This window comes from Euprymna scolopes, chromosome 2 (assembly GCF_053919585.1).
Source record: "Euprymna scolopes isolate OS-2025 chromosome 2, ASM5391958v1, whole genome shotgun sequence".
Classification (NCBI taxonomy): domain Eukaryota; kingdom Metazoa; phylum Mollusca; class Cephalopoda; order Sepiida; family Sepiolidae; genus Euprymna; species Euprymna scolopes.
Genome location: NC_136483.1, coordinates 66,315,095 through 66,341,091, shown reverse-complemented (window position 1 = coordinate 66,341,091; position 25,997 = coordinate 66,315,095). Strand labels below are relative to the sequence as shown.

General features: G+C 29.3%; 1 protein-coding gene and 1 long non-coding RNA gene across 2 annotated transcripts in view; both read left to right on the top strand.

Moving 5' to 3' along the window:
- Nucleotides 1-25,997, top strand: part of LOC145291908 (calmodulin-binding transcription activator 2-like) — a 2,646,613-nt gene that overhangs the window by 2,512,224 nt on the left and 108,392 nt on the right. The window lies entirely within an intron of this gene.
- Nucleotides 6,843-8,535, top strand: LOC145291892 (uncharacterized). The gene is made up of 2 exons (XR_013869490.1): nucleotides 6,843-7,465; nucleotides 7,517-8,535. It is a non-coding gene; the product is annotated as an uncharacterized LOC145291892 (long non-coding RNA).

Genomic DNA, 25,997 nt, shown 5'->3' with positions numbered 1-25,997 from the left:
AATAATGTATATACGTACATTATATATAATGTATATATATATACATATTGCATTAAATATAATGTATATTGATTCATATATACGTTCTTAATGCATTTATATATATATATACACATAATGTATATAGATATACACATAATGTATATAGATATACACATAATGTATATATATATATATATATATATATATATATATATATATATATATATATATATATATATATATATAATATCCATGCATATTTACATATTATATATGCACGCGTGTGAGAGAGAAAGAGAGTGGGTGTATACGTGTGTTTGTTGTGTGTATAGTAACTGGTTTTCAGTTTTCTGTCCCCTTTTTTTTAACTACCATTCTTCACTCTTTGAGGACCCATCACCGACATTAAACAGTGTTTTAAGCCAGACAAATACATTTATGATTGCTTCCCACATGTAAGCAAGCCTTCAGCAAGGAGTGAACACAATTTAGATTTAAAATTACTATTGCAAATTTTTTTTGTAAGAAAAAAATTTTTAAACAGCTCATGTATTGTTGTTGATGTTGTTGTTGTTGTTGTTTATAAAAAATAATAAAAAAAAAAAAGAAAACACTGTTACCCATAATTCTGTCTGGTTAGGTGACCATTTGCCTATTATTATTATTTATTTTATTATACGGTCATAATAATAATAATAATAATCATAATCATCATCATCTACTCCCTAGGTGTCCTCACATTTGCTCACTGGCAATAATAGGTAGTGTTCCCTGGAATTTGAGTGACAATATGTCTCCTCATATTTCCAATACTCGCCATTTTTTCAATAGCCATTATAAACCACTTTGCATTAACGGCCATTGGCTTACTCTGGAATGTGAGTGGCAATAAGCATCCCCCAGGATCCCATTACTTTCCATGCCCTTCTAGTGGAGGTCTGGATGGTGCTCTCTCTTCTTGGTCTTTCCATCCCCTTGACCTTTTCACAACCATTTTTTGAGGCACCAGCCGTTGCTGGTGCTACTACATGTTATTATTATTATTATTATTATTATTATTATTATTATTATTATTATTATTATTATTATTATTCACATAATAATCCCATAACAACTGCATTGCTATATTTTACCATTTATATCTCATAAGTTTTTGTACATTTCGAATTGGAAAGAATTTATCTTATTTTTGTGTCATTTTTTCCGGCAAATATACAAAAAATGAACAAACAGAATGAAACAATTTTTTTTTACTGCTTAATTCCATTTTTCTTAATCGTCTGCCATGTTAAATCGAATTGATCAAGAGATACTCGTACATTCCTGATGTAAGTAGATGGTCATAATGGGTATGGTGTGAGCTTTCCATAGTTGACGAGGAAATCTTTTTCAAACATCATTATCATCATCATCAATATTACAAGTACCGCTATTAAATTTTCTTACTCTTTACTGCTATATGATACATGATATGGACTCTTCTGACGAAACTTTGTTGTCTTTTTTTATTTTATTTTTGAAGGGGGAAGTTTTTTAAATGTAAAATTAAATTATCCCTGGGTTTTTTTTTTTTACATTTAGTCATTTTTTTATTTTTAGATTTATTTATTTTGAAATTTATTTATATTAAGATTTACTTAACCTAACTCGATTTTGAAACGTATTGATTTTAAAATTAATTTATTTTTTAAATATATTGATGTTGTAATTTGTTTCCTTTATGATTTATTGATCTGTGGATTTACTTTAAGATGTACTGATTTTAAGATTTATTTATTTGGAGATTTATTGATTTTAAAATGTATTTATTTTTATATTTATTGATTTTGTGATGTACTTTTTTGAAGATTTATTTATTTGAGGATTTACCTAAGATGTATTGATTTTATCAATTATTGATTTGAAGATCTACTTATTTTAATATTTATCAATTTTTAAATGTATCGATTCCAAGATTCCCTTAAAATTTATTAATTTTGAAATATATTGGTTTAAACATTTACTTAGTTTAAGATTTATTGATGTTTAAAAATATAGATTTTCACATTTATTGATTTTGGGACTTAATTGTTTTAATATTTATCAATTTTGAGAATTATTTTAAGATTGATTCATTTGGGAATTTATTGATTTTTAAAAGTATTGATCTTAATATTTATTGATTTTGAGAGTCTCTCAAATTTTCCACAAGTAAATAAGCGGCAACAGATTGAGATGTATCAGCAAGAGAAGGTGTTATATACATGTATATAAAGAATTGAAAAGGTGAATATCTTACATGTATTTTGGTTAATTGTTAAGTGTTCAGTCGGGGAGATGTCGAATGCATGAACCTCCCAACATATTGCTAGATCCTGATGAAGAGAAAAAGATATTGAATGAACATCTTTTCGGCCTCGAGCGTTCATATTATCATAAACAGAGAAAGATAGAGTCACGTGACTAACGCCACACTCATCGTTCAGCACTAGGTACAGAATATTCTTACATGTGCATGTTTACATATTGTATACTATCTATCTGTCTATAAATCTATCTATCTATCTATCTATCTATATATATATATATATATATATATATATATATATATATATATATATATATATATATATGTATATCGTAGGGGGTGCCTCTATAAAAATTCTCTCTCTGCTCTTGTCTATCCAGTACTATTGTGAGGATGCTGCTGAGCCTCGGGCCCGTCCATTATCCTTCCATCTCTTCTTCTGTCCTTCAAACCTTCTTCCTCCTCTTACTGTCCCCTGCGTTATTGTTTTAGAAAGTCCTGTTAATCTCGTTACATGGCCATGCCACTGTAATTTGCATTGTTTTACAGTGGCTACACAAGCTTGCTTTATGCGGTTGGTTACTTCCTCATTTGTAATGTGGTCCTTGTAGGTATTTTGCAATAGCACCTCATCTCAACTGCTTGTATTCTCTTTTTAGGCTGTTGTTAGGGTCCATGATATACTTGCATCTTTCCATGTTGGGTTGAGCTTTGTAAGGGCTATGGTGGTTTGGCCAATTCTGGATAATATCTAAGGTTTGAACTCTTGTATCTGAGACAATTGCCCTAAGATATTTAAAGCTGTTTACAGCTGCCAGTTTCTGACAATTCATTTTGATGTCTGTAGTCATGCCATTATTGCTGTTTCTTATCAACTTTGTTTTTTCGGTGATCTGCATGCCATAGGCTGTAGAAGTTTTGCCCAGATGTTCAACTAGGTTAATTGGTTTTGTTTCACATCCTGCCAGACCATCGATGTCGTCAGCAAATCTTAGGTTTGTGATGGTTCTACCTGCAATGCTGACTTTTCTAGTATGCTATTCGATTATTATTTAAATTTAAAATGCGTTTTGCTTTTTTTTTAATTTTATTCACCCCAAACAAACCATATTGGCACTTGGAAGAGGCTACAATTTGGGATCATATCTACAGGAGTTGAACAGTGAGATTGTTCACATTACGTTTAAATTCTTGCGTGTTAGTACAGTTAAGGAAACAGGTAACCAGAAGAGAATTCCAAAGTCTATCAATTCAAGGGAAGAAAAAGGCGTCTGGCATCTAGGGACCTCTACAATGAAGGAGTTGGATTTTGCTGCTTGCCAGGTTAGTCGGGGTACTTAACTTGAAGGAGAGCACAAGTGCAATGAGTTCATCAGAGCACATTCCATTACCATACTTGCAAACCAGACATAGAGATTCAACATTGCAGGGATGGGACAGGAGTTCGAATTTGATTGATGGTGTGAACCTATTAGACTGGGGACTGTTTTTTGGGGCCCTATCTCTTTTAGACTTGAGAGACTAGTGATAAATGCACGAGCCAAGATGTGACAACAATACTCCATGCATGGACAAATGATGGCTTTGTAGGGATACAGGATACTGCCAGATGTGAGTAGTTTTCTAGCATGGTAGAGAGAGCCCACCTTCTTTGCAGCAGCCTTGGTAATCTCTTCAATGTATTTGTTCCAATTCATGTTGTCTACGAATTTTAAGCCGAGAAGTTTGAACTAAATAATGTGAGTGCCGGATCTCCATCATTCAAAATAGATACGTTGCATTGTTTCTTTACAAATGAAACAGAATATTTTAGAAACCCAACAAAAGCCAAGATGACCGTTTTAGTATGTATTTCTGATGTGCATATTGTATCCGAATATGACCTAATTATATTGACACACTGGTTAACTACAGGAGTTAAGCAACATTGACCCTAGTCAGTACCAGATGGGTGACCATTTGGGAATACCAGGCGCTGTATGTAGAATGATATCGGCTTGGCTGGAAGCTCTTGCATCCCACCTCGTCTCTAGCTGATTTGACACTGAGCTGCCACTGGATCAGGCTAGTTGGGACAAGAGGGTGACACTGTGCAAACCAGCTTCACTTTAAAATAAAATTTAAAATTAAGTGTGTGTCATCCATCATCCTTAGGATGATCAGATGGTCTTTGTCGATCCAACAGACAAACTCTCTTTATTGTATCTGAAATGTTAGAGTATTCATCAAAATCCACGGAAGAGGCATAAATAAATTCTGAAAAGACGTTTGACAATAGAAACATTCCACATATTTGTAACTTGCACTTGGCAAATTTTTAACTTGCTGAATAACTCTGAAAGTAAAGTATAACAAAAAGATTAAAGAATATATTCTAGTTCTTTTTTTTTTTTTTTTTTCAACATTAGCAATCTTAACCAGTAACATGGGCTTGCTTTGATCAAAAGAAAGGTCCCTACATCGAAAGTGACGTGCTATCCAATTAAATTGATGTGTAACTAGGTGACGCTTTTGGACTTTGCATCTCAGATTATTTTTCAAACCAATTTTTTTTTTTTTTTATTTCCCCAAGACATTTCTTTACAAACTTATTTCGGTGCACTTCCAATATGTGATCTACCGAATGGTTTCTAATCTAATATCCATTAAATACCCACAAGGTTTTGCTGATTTAAAATTTCATCTTGAAAATAAAAAAAAGTGTGTTTTCAAAGATCTTTATAACAATAACAACCTTTGCTCTCTACAACTTGATTCCATCTGTCAACTCGTTTATGAAATTATTTAGGTTTGGATGTGAAACATGAATCTAATGCTCCATTTCGTTAATTTAAGGCCAACTAAATGGTTTTGTAATCCTTGAAATAAGTGATAATCCAAGGGAGCTATGTCAGAAAAAAATATACAGGATAGAACAATATTTCCCAACAAATTTCTCTTAGATCTTTGGTCAGTAGTACTTTGTGAGGATGAGCATTATTGTGATGGAAGATGACTCCCTTTCTGTTGACTAATAGGGTTGTTTTCAGGTCAACGTGAGAATATTGCAGAAAAATAGGAATGATGCTTTAATAATTTGGAAGGGAAAGTTATAAATTAATCATGATTATATTGTAACGTTGTCCAGGAACCAACACACATTGTGTCCAGTCTCAGTCACAAAAGAGACCAAAGCAAAGAATAGGAAATAACACCAACTCGCTTGTTCTTTGTAGTAAAAACATTTATTTCCTCATTCTCTTTTTACCACTGTGACGTCCTTTACATGATTTTCTCAAGCGTCCTTCATGATTCGCATGTGATCTTGTGATCGTTTTTTTTTTTTTTTTGTGGGTTTTTCTTTTTGTAGTCTTTTTTCCTTTCCCGGTGACGTCATTTCACATGCATTTACATCTGTGCTATGTTATAACATGCTTAAGTAATAACAATATGCATAAAATAAATTAACGTGGTTTAAAATGCTTTTTTCAACAAACCGCCAAAGACTTTTGCACCGACCTGATAGTTTAGGAGTGAACTCTAACCCTCATGGAATATAAACAACTTAGTAGCCCACATATTAGATTAGAAACTATTCAATGGACCACATATTGGATTAGAATCTATTCAATGGACCACATATTAGATTAGAAACTATTCAATGGACCACATATTAGATTAGAAACTATTCAATGGACCACATATTGGATTAGAAACTATTCAATGGACCACATATTGGATTAGAAACTATTCAATGGACTACATATTGAGTTAGAATCTATTCAATGAACCGCATATTGGATTAGAAACTATTCAATGGACCACATATTGGATTAGAAACTATTCAATGGACCACATATTGGATTAGAAACTATTCAATGGACTACATATTAGATTAGAAACTATTCAATGGACCACATATTGGATTAAAAACTATTCAATGGACTACATATTAGATTAGAAACTATTCAATGGACCACATATTGGATTAGAATCCATTCAATGGACTACATATTAGATTAGAAACTATTCAATGGACCACATATTGGATTAGAAACTATTCAATGGACCACATATTGGATTAGAAACTATTCAATGGACTACATATTTAGTTAGAATCTATTCAATGAACCGCATATTGGATTAGAAACTATTCAATGGACCACATATTGGATTAGAAACTATTCAATGGACCACATATTGGATTAGAAACTATTCAATGGACTACATATTGAGTTAGAATCTATTCAATGAACCGCATATTGGATTAGAAACTATTCAATGAACCACATATTGGATTAGAAACTATTCAATGGACTACATATTGAGTTAGAATCTATTCAATGAACTGCATATTAGATTAGAAACTATTCAATGGACCACATATTGGATTAGAAACTTTTCAATGGACCACATATTGGATTAAAAACTATTCAATGGACTACATATTGAGTTAGAATCTATTCAATGAACCGCATATTAGATTAAGAACTATTCAATGGACCACATATTGGATTAGAAACTATTCAATGGACCACATATTGGATTAAAAACTATTCAATGGACCACATATTAGATTAGAAACTATTCAATGGACCACATATTAGATTAGAAACTATTCAATGGACCACATATTGGATTAGAAACTATTCAATGGACCACATATTGGATTAAAAACTATTCAATGGACCACATATTAGATTAGAAACTATTCAATGGACCACATATTAGATTAGAAACTATTCAATGGACCACATATTGGATTAGAAACTATTCAATGGACCACATATTGGATTAGAAACTATTCAATGGACCGCATATTAGAACAGCAGCCTTATTTTCTAATTTCAATAGTCTTAAATTCCCGTATTTCACTGCTAACTAATGTGGCATACACACTTTGCAAATAATAGGACTGAAGAATATTTGCTCAACTCGAAGTTGATATTCAAGTAGGTAGTGGCCTTTCTAAGCAGACTGTTGCATCAATTTCCCTATTGAGACAAGAAATATTTTTAAAAAATGGTATATTTTTCATTTCTCTGTAAATAGTTTTTGTTATTTTTTTTTCAACCTATTAATACTGCCTTATTATTAGTCTTAAGATTGTTCGAAAGATATTTTGGATTCGCATTCCATTAATCTTTCATCTTAAAACAGAACAGGAGTGTGAAGTTTCATCATTTAAGGTTTTTGGATGGAATTTTATCATTTAAGGTTTTGGAAGTAATCACTTTACGTTTTGAAGGTGGAATTTCATCATTTAAGGCTTTGGGTAGAGTTTAATCACTTAGGGTCTTGGGGGTGTAGTTGCATGGAAATTTTATCATATAAGGTTTTGAAAGTGGGGTTTCATTACATTTAGGAGAGGTATTTCAGAAAATACAGAGAATTTAAAATTTTAACTTTTTAAAATCTACTTCATTTCCAAATTTGTTATAATCTTAAAGTAATAAAAAAAATCGATGCATCTGTACCCGAAACAATGAAAATAATCTTTCAAATTTAAGCATGACAGATTGACGAAGAAAGTGCCAGTCCACACTTAGCTGACATATCATCCGATCATGGTAATACAGCCGTTGTTGTTAAACGAAAGTCGAGCTTGATGAGTACTTAAGTGGGTGGCCATTTGGGAATATCAGAGGCTTTAAGCAACCTGAACCTAGATGTCTGAGAATCAGACTTGCTGGGAAGTAAAACCAATGGCAGACTAAAGTCATGTAGAGGTTAACACTATTAGATTAAGAATAAAAATTGGATTTAAGATCCTTGCAAGCTGAGAAAAGGGACGAATACTGATCGATGGACTGACCAAAGGATGAATGGACGAACAGCATGTTTTATAAAGATGCATCGGAGCATCTTACAACATGCTTTTTACATTTTTACATTCTCTTCCTCCTCTTCAAAATTGCATTCAGTTTGTGAGTTTAGCAGTGAAAATTTCAAACAATGCCTGACTGATCGCCCAACGATTATAGAGATGTGGAGATAAGCATCTAAATTTTTTTTTTTTTCAAATAAATCGGTTTTAAACTCTTCTTTTCTTTACATTTTAATGTCTTTAAAAAAATGAGATAATTATTTCTTTAAAAAAAAAAAGCCAAAAATATTCACATTTTTCATAATTTATAAAAGTTAAAAAATGAACAAGTTAGTTAATTTTTTGTATTATTTGGATTCTTCAGACTACTGTTCTCAGCTTCCGTGTCATTTTCACACCGTTTCTGCAGTCGAAAGAATCCAAATAATATGAATAATAAATCTTCATAAAAAAAAAAAAAGCTGAAACATTGTTTTACTGTAAATAAAATCAGTTTCATTTCTAGAAATTAGAGATTTACTTAAGTCTTAATGGTTATAGTACAGAATGATCGCATCCTTCTCCCCCCTCTCTCAAGTTTTACTAGTGAAAATATTATGAAAAAAGAAGATAGTTTGAATATGATTGGATGAACCGCACCGCCCCTCCCCATTCAGTTCAAAATGCCACGCATGAAATCATTAATTAAATCCACAATCGTTTCTACAATCTAACCATATTTCGTACAAATAAATTCCAGTCGATGCCTAACTTGTCCACCAAGTTTCAACCGTGAATACCCAACAGTATTTTGTTTTATCACGGTGCATCTGGATAACCTGAGTAAAACTGTCAATTACTCTGATGAATTCCTTTTTCAGCACTGTTCTGATGTGGACTGTGGTGACCCCCATCAGTTTAGGAATAGTGCAGGGATTGTTTTTCTGGGTATTATCTTAGAGATAAACCTGCAAATAAAAACTGGGAGGTTATAGTCTGGTCAGTGTAAAAGCCATATACTCTTCCTACTTATGAGATGATCACCTAAGTGTCCACCTGTATCATTGAAAACGATAAAAAAAAGACTTTTGGATATTCATGAGTGAGATTTGGTGGACAAGTCAGTCATAGACTGAAGTTTATTCGTATCCAATATGATTGGATTGACTGTGGATTTTGTTAACGATTTCATGGGTGACGTTTGGAAGGGTAGGGGAGATCACTCACATATCTAATGTATTGTAGAAGAATAATTAAAATATTCATATATGATGGGGAAAATAAGTAGGGAGTCCTGTAGTTCCATAATACCTACAACGGGGACCGTCACTAGAACTCTGTATTGCTATCACCTTCAGCTATTAATGTTTTAATCTTTTTATTACTTTTAAAAATAAGATGTTTGTAACTCTTTGATCTTGAAATCGAAATCATTTTTTTTTTTTTTTTTTTTTTTTTTTTTACATATAACTTAGATTAGTACAAATGTTTTAAAAGCGGATTCAGTTTACATGCAAACTGATGGAGTTCTTTGGCAAATTTCGTACATATGTAAGTCATCTATTTTTCTGACAATAAGGTACTTTTTTTTTTTTTATTTTGCTTAGAATAATCGACTTGACACGTATACCTCGTAATCTTGAAAATATGTAATATGATTTGATAGATGATAAAGAAAACAGCACAAAAGATGCAAAGATCGCATCATCTCCATTCTCAAAAGAAATATATACATGACATCTCACCACAAAAGCTTGAACACCTAGCCTCTGAGCATGCGACCTACTCAAAATCATATCGAAAACACAACACAGTCCTTTTCTATTGGCTTTGAGTAGAGGAGAGTGTACAGTTATCAGCCTCTAACATACGTAGCATCAGTAGATAAAGCTGCAGATCAAAAGTTAGGTCTCCTCAGCTATCAGAGAACTCATTAGCAAGGGAGGTAACTGATTTAAAACAAATTTATTTCCAGCTGATTGTAAGAAGGGATGTGACTTGACCGTTATGTTTTGAGGGGCAGACGCTATTCATACTATTGCTTAGTGATATCTAGTAAGTTATACATTTTCACAAAATTGGTATTATATATCACTTACTATCGTCATAAGAAATACCCTAAGTTTAAGCAGGGTTTTTTTGGCGAGTGGAGGTGGGAGGTTAAAAAAATTGTATATAGTGTTGTTTGGAAAATATGGCAATATTCTTTTGAACTTATTCCCTTTTTTAAATTAAATTTAAAATATATTGATTTGTTTTTAGGAAGAGTTTTTATATAAAAATTTAATTGCAAAATAATTGATTTGTTTGTTTTTTGTTTTTTTGTTTTTTAAATTAAAAAAAAAAAAAGAAACATCTGCAGTTTATTTAACCATAAAACAAAGTTGATTCAAGAAAGTCCTTCTGTTGCCAATTTCAGCTGGTGAACATCTTTTGATACTTTTAACTTGTAATAACCTTGCATTTATAAGCTATACATGTGCTTTCTCTTCCAATGGCCCCTTTTTCCAAGTTCAAAATCTCACATTGTCTTTTTGGTCCTTCATTTTAGGGGCGGATCCAGTTGTCTTTTTTGCTGGAGTGCACAGATTAGAAGTTTCTTCTTCTTTTTTTTTTTTTTTTGTGGAATGATGGTTTCTCCACTAAGCTTCTTCTCTCCACTTCCCATGAAAATATTCTTTCATTACTGTGGTTTTGTTGATAAAATATTCTAAGCTAAAGAAATAGGAAATAAAGCAACCTGAAATCAGTCTATATTATTATCTGATTGTTATTATTTAGTTTGCTTAGATAAATAATATATAATTTTTATGCATGTTCACCCCAAACAAGGCATATCATCACTCGGACGTAAGGGGTTACTATTTAGAACCATACCTACGAAAGATTAACAAGATGTTGGTTTACATTACATTTAAACTTCTGCATAATAGTACAGTCAGGGAAGCAAGTAGCAGGAAGGGAATTCCAAAGTCTAGCTGTTTGAGGCAAGAATCTATTAGATTAAAAAGCTTTCTGGCATTTAGAAACCTCAACAGTGAAGGGGTGCGATTTTGTTGTTAAGCAGGTTTGTCAGGGATATATACGTGGAGGGAGCACAAGTGCAGTGAGTTCATCAGAGAACATTCCATGAAAATACTTGTAAAACAGGCACTATTGCTGTAGATTCCTAGATGTAAATCCACTGAAACTTTAGTATTTACTAAAAAGTGCTCACTGACAAGCAGAGCAAATTATATTTATTTATTTATACAGACATTATTTTTTTTTACATAGGAGTTACCACTTATCAAGGCCAGGAGGCCACTCGAGAATAAAGGGTTAATTGGTTATAGTAGTCAATGGTATTATAGCGTAGTAAACATAAGTAAACTTTGTAAATTGGATTATTTAGGGGGACGGTTCATCAAGAATTTGTTTACGTTGGACTTGAAGACAATCAAATTGTAGTCAGCTGGAAAGCAGGAAAACGGAAGACAATTCCACAGGCGTGCAGTTCTAAGAAAGAAGCTTTGTTCATGGAATCTACGTTTAGGTTTAGGCACAGATAAAGAGTGGGGGGAATTATTGATAGTGGTTTTGGCTATACGAGTGTTTTTCGTGAAAGTTTATTATTTATTATCTACACGTGTGCATATATGTTTCTGCTGCAATTCCTTTAGAGAAGCAGCATCCTCAGGTGAGATTTTTTTTTACAATAAAACCAGATTTTAAATAGTCATTCTTTTATAAAAAGTTTCTTTGTTGTCTGAAAAGGAATTGAAAAGATTACTCTTTCTTTTTTCTTTATTATGATTCTCTATTTCTTTTCAAATAACAGAGAAATGTTGCATAAAAAATGACTATTTAAAATCTGGTTTCATTGTAAAAAAAAAAATCTCGTCTGATGATGCTTCTTTTCTCTAAAAGAAAATTGCAGCAGAAACATGTAACAAATAATGTTCGTGTTAATAAACAAACTATACTTAATCTATATACACGTTTTCGTTTCCTATCGTCTGATCAGAGATCAAATAATAAATGAACGATTTTATTCTACTAAAGTCAACTCTATATCATTAGAAATGAGGGCCTGAGGAAATCTAAAAAGAATTGTAACCCTCTTTTAGAGTTAAGCTCAGCAAGTATGTAGCTTATTATTTATAACTTATACGTTTCGTTAAACCCTCATTGTGGTTTCTTTGAATTAGTTTCCATTACTTGGAAGATTCTTTATTGAAAAATAAGTTGTGAAATTACATGAAGGTCACATAATGTCCCGCCCTTTCTGATTCACCGATGCAACCAAACAATCTAAACTTCCAGTTTATGAGAATATAGCTCTTAGCAATTTAAAGTAGTCGCTTAGACATATACATACATACATACATACATACATATATATATATGTATATATATATATATATATGTGTGTGTGTGTGTGTGTGTGTGTGTGTGTTTTACATAAATATTAATGTGTTGCTACACATTCATGAGCATGTTTCGGTTGATCAGTCACAAGTAACTAGAGACCTCCTCAGGGGATATGGCTTATACAAAAGTTCAGTCAGTAACCTGACTTGTAAAAGCAAATAAAAAGTTTAAAAAGGTTTATTTTGCCCTATTGAGCACTCTTGCATTAACTTTGTTAAACATTAATTGGTTTCTTCATCTCTGGAAAATATTAACCTGGACTTATATATATATATATATATATATATATATATATATATATTGAATTTGTCTTTACATAAGCAGTAGTTTGTTGCTACACAGTCATAAGCATGATTCGGTCTACTAGTATTTATTTACTAGAGACTTCTTCAGGCAACAACCCTTATTTTCGAAAGCGGAATTCTAAATTTTAATTTAATTTTAAATTTTAAAATTCCGCTTTCAAAAATAAGGGTTGTTGCCTGAAGAGGTCTCTAGTAAATAAATACTAGTAGACCGAAACATGCTCATGACTGTGTAGCAACAAACTGCTGCTTATGTAAAGACAAATTCAAAATGTAACTTGCGCTACATCTGTATTGAGCACTTGTATTAACCTTGTTATATTTCACTGATTACCCTACATTAGAAAAATAGCAACCTCAAATTATATATATATATATATATATATATGTATATATATATATATATATATATATATGTATATATATATATATATATATATATATGTATATATATATATATATATATGTATATATATATATATATGTATATATATATATATATATGTATATATATATATATATGTATATATATATATATATGTATATATATATATATATGTATATATATATATATATATGTATATATATATATATATGTATATATATATATATATGTATATATATATATATATATATATGTATATATATATATATATATATATGTATATATATATATATATATATGTATATATATATATATATATGTATATATATATATATATATGTATATATATATATATATATATATATATATATATATATATATATATATATATAGTGTTATAATGGAATAATTCCAGGAGGAAATCCGGGTATGAGAGCTCAATGTGGTAAACAGAGCAATAACATAAAAATATACCACGGAAATTACATAATTGTCGATGCAATAATTTATTTCAACCTTATGGTATTTTCAAGCATCTAAACTAGACAATTACATTTTTGATACAGTATCAAAAATGTAATTGTCTAGTTTAGATGCTTGAAAATACCATAAGGTTGAAATAAATTATTGCATCGACAATTATGTAATTTCCGTGTTATATTTATATATATATATATATATATATATATATATATATATATATATATATATTACTGTAGTAATTTAATACCTATAAACAAAACCTAGTGTTTTATCCTTTCGGGAATCATCAGTGTAGGATGTCACGATTACTGCCAGTCAAGGGATTCAAACCCAGTTACAAAGCCATCTCTTTCTTTCATTAGCAAGGAACATATCCCTCGACCGGCATGAACCGTGGCGAGAATTTGGTTGAAATTAAAATTTATGAAGCATAAATGTCATTCATATAGATCTAGAGTGATCAAATTATTTTAACATCACAATCTGCGCACGTGAGTTAAGTGACCGACCTTTCCATTTCAACATACAGTGCTCAACAATAAAAACCCAGTTCTTAAAGGGGCAGACATAATTATTGCCAATTCTGAACTTATATACATTCAGGCGTTTTGTTAAATTCATTGTGATTTCTCTTAACTTTTTATTTCTGAAAACATTTTCACAATTAAAAAAAAAAATAGGAAAATTGCCGGGACACGTACCCCTTAATCCCCTCCCCCCCCCCATTTTTCCTGGATCCCCCCATTCTACATTATGCAAACAATGCTTATTATTTGAACAAACTTGGCATTGATCGCCTTTCTATTGATTTCTATCATTTACAAACGTATTTCTGCAATGTTAACACAGTCAACTTTGACAAAAACTCTATACAATAATATTTTTCTTTTTCTTTTATTTTATTTTATTTTATTTTTATTTATTTTTTAAGTATGAAATCGTACCTTCATGTGTCAGTAAGACAACGAGTATGCAGGTGCTAGAATTTTTAATATTATTACGTCTTTTATTCCCAATGTTATTTTTCATATCTTGAATTGTATTTTTATGTATAGAAGAAAAAACATAAGCAAAAATGGTAAAACGATGTTTTCACATTTTTTTCTCCCTTTCTTTAAAGTACTGTTATTGATATGACGTTGTTGTATTATCAACTGTGAACATAAAACTGAATTTAAGCAAAAAAAACAAATGGTATACTGACCAGCTTTGACCATAGAAAAGTTGTTTGTTATATTCGGCCTTTGCTTATGTAAACCTCATTAAAACAAATGTAAAAAAACAATCCCAAGATTCACTTATTTCATGTATATATATTAAAATTGCCTTTATATGTGAATACATCATAAGTGTTAAACGAATGTATTTTTTTTATATTATAAATTGTAAATAATACATTAGTTATAAATCTATGATCAACTTATATATGACAGTTGAATTAGACAAGAATCTATGATCTATCTATGGAAATTAGTCATGAATCTTGAATAAACTTATAAGATATGTCATAGATCTACGATTTATATAATGGAGAGCAAATGTGTTAGTAATAAATCTATGATAAAATTATATATGATGGATTAGTTATAGATCTATGATCTGGTTGTGAAAATCAAATACATTAGTCTTAAATTTATGATCAACCTTATATAAGATTGACTAATTATAGATCTATGATCTACTTAATAGAATACAGATTACATTAGACATAAATATATAATCAAATTATATGCATAAGATAAATTGGTCATAGATCTATGATCTACTTATGGAAAGCAGACATTGTTTTCGTTTCCTTAATGTACTTTTACTGATATTATGATTTTATTTATTAACTGTGAATATTAAACTGAATTTGAGCAAAAAATGGCAAATGGATTAGCGTTATCTATCTATCTATCTATATATATATATATATACAATTTGTCATAGATCAGTGATCTACTTATAAAAATTAAATATGTTAGTTATAAATATATTATCTACTTAAAAAAACGGTTACATTACTCATAAGATTAGTCATAGATCAATAATGATCAACTTATATAAAGCTATATGCTGGCTATAAATCTATGATTAGCATAAATTTGATAACATAATAAACGGATTAGTCCTAAATCTATGATCTGCTAATGGATAGCAACTATGTTATTCATAAATCTATGATTGGTTTGTCGGATCAATTAAGTTGTAAAGATAAACAAAACAAGAGGGACGCCTTCTGGTTGACACTGGTTGACTTTCAACCCATACGACGTCGGTGAACAAACCAATAAAAAACTGAGTTGTTAGATTATTCGTCTCAAGGTCGATTTTAATATTGGAAAAGATTTAAAACAAATAATAAAAATGAGGGGATATATTAAATATTTATTTGATAATGAACAGTACTTTTTTATTTTATTTATTTATTTTTTTACAAAACTTTATAATAATTCTATACAATAAATATAAACATCTTTTATTTTAAAGAGGAATAATTATTTTACATTTTAATAAGTCAAAGTCAAGAAGTTTGTCATATCATCTCATGTAGTTATTTCTATTCGAAGAAATCACTATGAAATAAAAATCCTTAATTAGATTACATTTTTGTTTCTGTTACGTCTCAAATCAATATTCCTTCTGAGCAGAACAATATTTTTTTTTAAGAAACAAATGTTTAAAAAGAAAGGAAAACATATTCTTGACACAGATTCACCCCTGAAAAAAGGTTGGGAACTTGAGAATCTTAATTAATCTTATCGTCATTAATATCATCATCATCATCATTATTATTATTATTATTATTATTATTATTATTTAAACATCTCTTAACCATATTTGTATTATTTGGACAACTTCTCATTGTTTTGAGTGTTATTTTCGCAATGTTTCGGTCAATGAATCTTGTTGAACCCGAGAATCTTTCTGTTGAACTCAGGACTTTGCACAGAATTTCGAACAGAACCTTTTCTTTCCATCAGCCATGACTGGGGAGAAGTCCTAAGTAATTCGCCCGCACTGAAGATTGAACCTTCAACTTCTAGAAGAGTGCAACTTTTACAACTGAATTTTACCAAGTACTCTATCCACTGTGCCATAGGCCCATGTGGACAATTCTAGGATGAAGTTTTGGAGGCTTAGACCTATTTAAAAGATTCCCTAGTTCAACAAATTACTCCTGAAAAAGGTCAGAGGTTGCATCGAACGAAATGTGAAAATAACACTCGAGATGAGAACACTAGTCTGCAGAATCCTAAATAATATGAATACTCGTCATTTCAACAATTCAGAACAGTAATATCATTTAGCTTGTCTTTTTCACCATATTTGTACATTGTATCATTAACAATAATAAACACTATTTGTTAATTTGAATTCACTGCCCCTGTAGCTGTTGGCTCTAACCCTGACAGAAAGAAGAAAAAAATTGTTGCTTGTGCCTTTATATCTTCTCATTATTCTACTTAATAAGAAGTATTCAGCTTTTTCTTTCTTTCTCTTTGTTTCATTTCATATATATATATATATATATATATATATATATATATATATATATATATATATATAAAAACACACACACAAACATCCACACACACATATATATAGGGTGTCAGAGGTAACCGGGAAGTCAAAACATTTTTTTTTTGTTTTCTTTTTTTTTTTTCTTTTTTTGTTCAAATTATTAAGTTAATAGATATTTAGGTATTACATTTATCAAATATGTAAGTTACTCCTGACTCACCTTGTATATACTCTTTTTTTTCTTCTTCTTCTTCTTCTTCTTCAAAAATAACAATGTTTTTTTAAGTTTTTTGCTCATATGAAAATCTCTGTCCAATTTAAGTCATCAATAAGGTTTTTCTTTTTTTATTTTTTTATTTAACCTTTCCGTTCACAATTTATATGCAAAATTGAATAAACATGTCTTGTGGGCGAACATTTTATTTCATATATAAAAGAAAGCCTTTCTTTTTATTCCATTTTACATAAATAAAAAACAAAACAAAACAAATGATACATGCATACAAACCGACAGACAGACAAATAGACAAACAAACAGACAAACATCATAACTCCATTTTTTTCTTTTTCATTTTTAGTGTGTTTGCAATAGTTGAATTTGATTGGCTGGAATAACTGAATATCCCCCCCCCCAACCCACCCCATCATTTACACAGTCATATAGGAGGCCATTTTTGCAGAGTTCTCTTCCCAGCCAACCTCATTATATTGTTTATTTTGACACTATCAACTCTCAGGATTAGAATTTAAAGATTTTTTTCATTTCTTTTTGACATCATGACACTATGTCTATCAAAATTTTTCTATTTTGCTTTTGTCTAAATAAAGAGCATGAGGAGAACAAGGTAGCTTTTCTTTTATTTTCATTTTTTTTTTCTTTTACTGATGAAGCTCATGCAATAATTATCATCGATATCTAATCAAACAATAATTTGACTAAGAATCATTTTTTCTGTATCATCAAACATTTTTTGTTTTTTACCTACTGACTCCACTTTTGTATTTATCGATATGTTTAAGATATTTTTGCTATCATTTGGCTCATTCAGACTTGGTTGTTATATTCGCCCGATGTAACTTCCAACACATCTTTTTGAACTTGGAAACCTTCTAGTCGAACTATGAAATATTTATTCCGAACACCTGAACCTATAGAGAGTTCAACATATCATCAGAACGACTAGAAAGTTCCTGTTACGTCTTAATTATACGCGTTATCGGTGTAATAACCACTTAAAAATAATCAAAGGACGAAGTATAATCTTTAACCAATTTATTTAACAAAACTGACATATTAATGTTAATGAAAAGCCGCCAGATGCATAATGATTGAAGTCTGTGATGGAAACGCGTTTGTGTGTGTGTGTGTGTGTGTGTGTGTGTGTGTATATATATGAGATATATATATATATATATATATATATATATATATATATATATATATATATATATATATATATATATATATATATAAAATGTTTCTGAATTCAAGGGCGATAATTCTGCCTTTTTTTATGCAAGGGAAGATGGCTTGATATTTAATGCTATGAATATAACAATCTAGATTAAAATGGTAGTCCGAATAATTCAAATAATACAAATCCAAAAAAAATTCTGAACCATGAAATATTTTTGTTTAGTTTATTTACATATTTTATACAGTAATCCTTATATTGATTGCTGCCATTTTCTTTACTTTTAGTCGTCGTACTCTCTGCCTTTTTTCAGGTACCGTTTTATCATAGAATATCAAAAATATGAAGAATATTTTGGCATTTTATTCTATCAAAGTTGAAACCCTGTAGAATTGAAATGAATCCTCTAAGAATTTTGGAAATTGTTGCAAAAATTACAAGCATTGGTAGCAAAAGATGATAAAAAAAACTTTGTTAAAAAAAAGATACAACATGTATTAATAATAGTTTGCTTTTAACAAACTATGAAGACAACAAATTAGAGATGTTTACATAGATTAAATATGTGGCACTTGTACAGTTTAGTCAAGAAATTAAAAAATGAAAATATCAAAAAGGTTATATTGTACGTATCTGTTTTGGACTGAAGATCTCCGAAAAAAATGTCATTTAATTGATCGAGTAGTTTTTATTTTACAGCGGAAAAACACGTTTTTATGAGAGCGCGTTGAAGGCAGACATCTTGTTTTTGTTTTGTTTTTAATTTTGTTTGAATTTTATAAACACAATGGGGAGATAACTCCACGTAAAGCGCCGATACTCCCTTCCCATCTCTAATTCTAGCTTTTCTTCCTAAAAATCGAACCTTTTGGTAGGTATCATAACAAATTGTTTTTTCATTATAAAAAAAAAAAAAAAAAAAAAACTACTTGATGAAATTAAGTGAATTTTTTTTTTTTCGGAGAACTTCGTTCCATAACGGATACATACAATATAACCTTTTTTCGACATTTTCATTTTTTAATATCTTGACTAAACTGTACAAGTACCAAACATCAGTCCCACACAAAAGAATGCCCACAAGTTATTGCTAATAAAGGTGAAATGCTTTTGTTAAGCACAAAGTTATTTATTTACATCTTCCCTGTTGCAGTGTTGCACGTTTATTTGTTCGGCGAGTTAGACGATGTGTCCAAATTCGTTAACTTTGCAGTGCCTAAGAACAAATTATGATCTTTTTGTTTGACCATGTACTCATACGAGATTTCTTAACAGCTCTTTTTTTAACAACGTGATCTGGGAATTCTCTTCATTACCAAATGTGCACTGTGCCAAGGAACGTAACTCTTGCTTATAATAATTTTCTCCAAAGGGAGATAACTATAGACGTCTTTAAAAATCTTATTTAATCCACTCGCGTGGATTGCTTTCATTCTGTTTTTTAGATATCTCATATCAATTATTTTTTTCTTGTCCCTTCATAATTAAACAAACTGGTAATACCTGGTATGATATTAGTTCTGATTGGGTTATGCCGACTTCCTCTGAAGGAGAAAGTTTACAGGAAATATAAAATTCACAAGCGGTCCCCAGCTACATGTATAGGAAACCACTGGTTAAAGGAAAATGACATACAGCATTCCCAAATGGTCACTCATCTGATACTGGCCAGGCTCCACGTTGCGTAACTTTAGTGATCTAACAAGAACTTATGTGTCAACGCGATTATACCGTATCACCCGGGATTTAAATCAACTAAGAAAAATTATCCAACATTTAAGATGCCTGGAAGACAGAATGAGATAAGACTATTCTAATTGTTAAATAAAGGGTCGGTTTGAAATTCATGTAGATTATCGACCAGTAAAAGGCGCCTGAAGAAGGCTAGGGAATCGTTGAAACATGAAAATGGTAATAAGCAAGATGGGGAAGACCGTCCAAAATATGTAAAGAATATAGATGATTGCAAATTGTCAATATCTGGAATGGTATCCAGTGCCTCCAATAATTGTGAGGTTCACCCAAAATGGAATATAAAAAAATGGCTGCATATAATTATATTGGAAAGTATGATAGACGAAAACACATGATTTGAAGACCCATTTTCTTTTTTGCAAAATCTTTCGTATTGATTTTATCAAACAAAAAACAATTTCATTAATAAAGAAGATTAGGCATTGTCTTTCCTCAAAAATGTAGTGTGTGTTAATATCATGGGTCTACAAATGTGAAAAAAATTGATTTTGTTTTTTAAATAAATCCATGATAATTTGAATTTTAACATGTTTAATCCTGTTTTGAGACTATCTTATCGAATGTAATAAAGATGAATATATTTTGTTTAAACATATACATTTGCATGTGTATATACATATATCTTACATATTGATGTATGGAGTGGTTTATATCGCTCAGAAACAAACTGTCTAGTGTGTGTGTGTGTGTGTGTGTGTGTGTGTGTGTGTGTTATACTGATATTAATGTGTTTATGCTTCTTAGTTTCTTATAATACACATGTACATATCTGAAGTATATATATATATATATATATATATATATATATATATATATATATATATATATATATATATATAGAGAGAGAGAGAGAGAGAGAGAGAGAGAGAGAGAGAGAGAGAAATGAAACAAAAATAGTATATGAAAACAATATAGTAATAATAAAGTCCAAATCTTATAGATAAAAGAATATACAGATTCTACAGAAAAACAAACCCGCCATACTTGGAATTCTTTTACACAAAAAAGTAAAAAAAAAAAATAAAAATAAAAAAATAAACATTTTTTTTTTGGGGGGGGGGTATTCAAAGTAAGTCGAAAGTAGAGAAGAGTTAAAGAATCTGAAGATCTATTTGTCTGTAAAATTTGGACTTTATTGTTATCAATCTTGAATTTGTATTGGCTATGGAGAAACTGCTGTAATTTGTTAAACAAAGACCGATTTTGTTTTATACACAATCTTGTATTTGTCAGAAAACATCTCAATTCATATATATATATATATATATATATATATATATATATATATATATATATACTCATTTTTGTGGAGTTGGTGGGGGTGAGGGTATGAAAATTTTTCTTTATTTTTGGTGGGGGCGAGGGTATGAAAATTTTTCTTTATTTTTGTTTGATTGATAAAATCACTGTCACTGGTTTATTTTCATTTCTGGTTTGCTCTTTATCTCCAGAACGGTTCTCTTTTAATTCATGCACTATATATATATATATATATATATATATATATATATATATATATATATATATATATATATATATATATATATATATATATTGTTTTATACTTTATTATTCAATGTTTCTTTTCCAAAAAAATACTCTGTTGTCTGTATAGACATGAATGCTAATTTCTTTGTTTTTATCCATATGTTCTACTCAGTATGACTTTTTTAACAAATCACAGATCGTTTACAAGTTGTCTTTCATTTCACTGTTCAATTCTTAAACTCAAATGAATGAAAGAGTAATATGGGTTATGGCAAGAACCGCATAACTATCTGCTCAAATGTTCTATGCTATGGCTGCTCTTAATCTGATCTCTGTAAATTTGTCATCATCATTTTCATCACCATCACCATCTATTATTAGTATTATTCCCATTACTATAACTAATACTAATTAGGGGTGCGTGGTTGGTCAAATCGATACAATTGATGACTATGGAATCAATTTTATCGAGATTGGAGTCCTATTAGATGTAATTATACATTAATACTATTGGGAAAGGTATTAACCCACATTTTACTCTCCTCCTCAGTTATGGATTAAATAGCAAATTTTATTCAACTTTCTTTCCCCATTTAAAACAGCACCCACAACACAGCCTTCTTATTCGCCATTTTGTCTCTTACTTGCCCGCAGTTCACCCAAACACATTTTCTAGATGAAAATATAAGAGAATCAGGGGCAGTCTTAATATCGATATATTTTTTTTTTTTTTTTTTTTTTGTCTGACAGAATCTTTACGGTTATTTCGATTCTTCAGATTACTGTTCTCATCTTGAGTGTTTTGTTCACAAAGTTTTGATCGATGTATCTTGTCAAACTCGGGATCTTTCTGTCAAATAAGGAAATCTGCATGGAATTTCGAACAGAACCCTTTATTTAATCTACAGGGGTAGCATGCTCTCGTTCCATCAGCCATGATTGGATAAAAGTCCTAAATAATTTGCAATTGTATTTTGAGTGTCGCCTCTACTGAGGATTTAACCTTTAATCTCCAGAAGAGTGTAATTTTTACAACTGAACTTTGCGGATGAAAAATACAATTGTGAATTACAGGCGTTAGAATATAGATAGAACGAGAAAATACTACATCCAGGGATTAAATAAAGGGTTACATTCGAATTTCTATGCAGATTCCCATGTTCGACAGAAAGCTTTACGAGTTGTACAAGATACACCTGAAGAAGTTGAAAAGATACATCGACTGAAACGTGTAAATAACATTGAATATGAGAATAGTAGTTTGAAGAATCCAAATCCATACAACTTTCTTTTTCTTTTTTTTTTTTTTTTTGCAACCATGAAAATGTTTACCAAACAAAATGAAGCAGTCTTTTCGTTTAGATGAGTTGACGGAGGTGGTTTGACGCTGATACACTTCTCAAATTGAATTATTTGAACGACTATGGAATCAGTATAATGTTTACTTACATTAAAACGCATGGCCAACTAAGGGTAAAATTGCAAATTCTTTTTCGATAGATCGTTTTCAAGGAATAGTTTACTAGGGTTGATCAACATTACATAATCAACAAAAAAAAAAAAATGAATATGTTGTGGAAGAGATAAACGCATTTTGACGGTAGAATATGAATCAAATATTATAAAAATAATCAGTTCTTAAATAAAACGATTTTATAAATTATTATTTGCTAGTCATGCCTCCTGCAGGAACACCATTTTTTCCTCTCAATTTAGCTTTTGAAAAAGATAGGAAGCTAAAAAAAACAGCACGGAATAATATATATATATATATATATATATATAAATATATGTACATATATATATATAAATATATATATATATATGTATATATATATATAAATATATATACATATATATATAAATATATATATATAAATATATATATATAAATATATATATATAAATATATATATATGTATATAAATATATGTACATATATATATATAAATATGTATATAAATATATGTACATATATATATATAAATATGTATATAAATATATGTACATATATATATATAAATATATATATAAATATATGTACATATATATATAAATATATATATAAATATATGTACATATATATATAAATATATGTACATATATATATATGTACATATATATATATAAATATATGTACATATATATATATATATAAATATATGTACATATATATATATATATGTACATATATATATATAAATATATGTACATATATATATATGTACATATATACATAAATATATGTACATATATATATATGTACATATATACATATGTATATATATACATAAATATATGTACATATATATATAAATATATGTACATATATATATGTACATATATATAAATATATGTACATATATATATATGTACATATATATAAATATATGTACATATATATATGTACATATATATAAATATATGTACATATATATATATATATGTACATATATATATAAATATATGTACATATATATATATGTACATATATATAAATATATATATAAATATATTCATATATATATATAAATATATGTACATATATATATATAAATATATGTACATATATATACAAATATATGTACATATATATATAAATATATGTACATATATATATATAAATATATGTACATATATATATATAAATATATGTACATATATATATATAAATATATGTACATATATATAAATATATGTACATATATATATATATGTACATATATATATAAATATATGTACATATATATGCATATATAAATATATATATATATAAATATATATATATATATAAATATATGCATATATATAAATATATGTATACATATATATATACATATATATATACATATAGATATATATACATATATATAAATATATGTATATATATATAAATATATGTATATATATATATAAATATATATATGCATATATATACATCTATATATATATATTAAATATATAAATTTTGCATATATAAATATATATATATACATATATATATACATATATATGTATATATATAAATATATATATGATGATGATTGCAACGTCTTGTCAGACGAGTGCCACTCCCTCAGACACTGAAAGTTCATGAGCCCGAAAAATGACATATAGTCCTGCCAGCGAATTCACATGCTTAAGCAGACACGACACTAAAGACGGTCATTGTTATACATACATATATATACACGCACACACACATACATATGTACACATATCACACACATATATACATGCGTACATACACAATACGCACACATACATATGCATACACACACACATGCAAACATAAACAAGACGGTCATTGGTATACATACATATAAATATATACATGCATACATACATACATACATGTCTATAAGCATACGCTCATATATACCCATATACATACACAGTGCATAATACACAAACATACATATACATACCCACATTCATACATACACATATACATACATATACATCCACATATACAAATATATACACACATATACTTGCACATACATATACGTACACATATGCACATATATATATACATACATTTACCTGCATATACATACACATCCATATATATGCATTCATACACATACACACATACATGCACACATACACATACATATACATACACACCTGCATACATACACATACATGCATATACACACGTACATGCATACAAACATTTATAAATGTATATATGTACACACACAAACATATATACACATAGACACATATACATACATATACACATAGATATAAATACATATAACCTCACATGTACATATATAAATATACATACACATATACATATATGATGATGGCAGAATAATTGTTACATGCATTCAGCATTACAGGCGTACACACGTCACAGCTTTTTTATCGCCACAGGACTTTTTTCTTTTTTTTTTATAATAGACAAATGCCTAAGGGAGTATCTATACAAAGATGATGTTACAGAGTTTTAGCTTTGTACGACAGCTAAATCTCTCTCTCGGTTCAAAATGTTGATATCCAGCAACAAGCAAAAGCAAGATAGCCAGCAACAAGTCAAACTGCAGACCAGCTTAATGCGGGTACTGGTCTCCCGCTTTGTTCTTTTTTTTAAATAAAAAGTTTGGTTGAGACAAACACTTTTGGAATAGTAACTGACGATGATATACGCAAGATCACACATTTTTTCACAAATAAACTCAGT